The sequence below is a fragment of the Orycteropus afer genome, unplaced genomic scaffold (assembly GCF_000298275.1).
Source record: "Orycteropus afer afer isolate SDZICR_OR568_19922 unplaced genomic scaffold, OryAfe1.0 scaffold00072, whole genome shotgun sequence".
Lineage (NCBI taxonomy): Eukaryota > Metazoa > Chordata > Mammalia > Tubulidentata > Orycteropodidae > Orycteropus > Orycteropus afer.
In genome coordinates this window covers 715,569-716,000 of record NW_006921659.1, presented here as the reverse complement: position 1 = coordinate 716,000, position 432 = coordinate 715,569, and positions in this window count along the sequence as shown.

Genomic DNA, 432 nt, shown 5'->3' with positions numbered 1-432 from the left:
TTCCAGACCTGAAGGGCAGCTAGGGGCCATAGTCTCAGTGGTTCCACCAGGCTCTATTGGACCAGCAAACCTGGTCCCCACCTTCTTTTTTTTGTCAAGGCTGTAAATCTTTACAAAAGCAAACTGCCTCGTCTTTCTCCTTCAGAGTGGCTGGTGGGTTTGAACCACTGATCTTTTGGTTAACAGCCAAATGTCTTAACCAGTGCACCACCAGAGCTTCGTAAGTATCACAAGGGGCCTGGAAAGGGAAGGAAATATGTCAGGAATGAGAGGAGAGATTGAGCAACAGGACAAGGCACTGAAGGCTGTGGAGAGAGGCAATAAATGAAAAATTTCCAGTGGTGAGGTGCTGAGCTTAGATCATTGATGTTCAGTTTTTCTGTGTGGTGTGGGAGCGGTGCTGTGGCATGATGCTCTCCATCAACTCATATC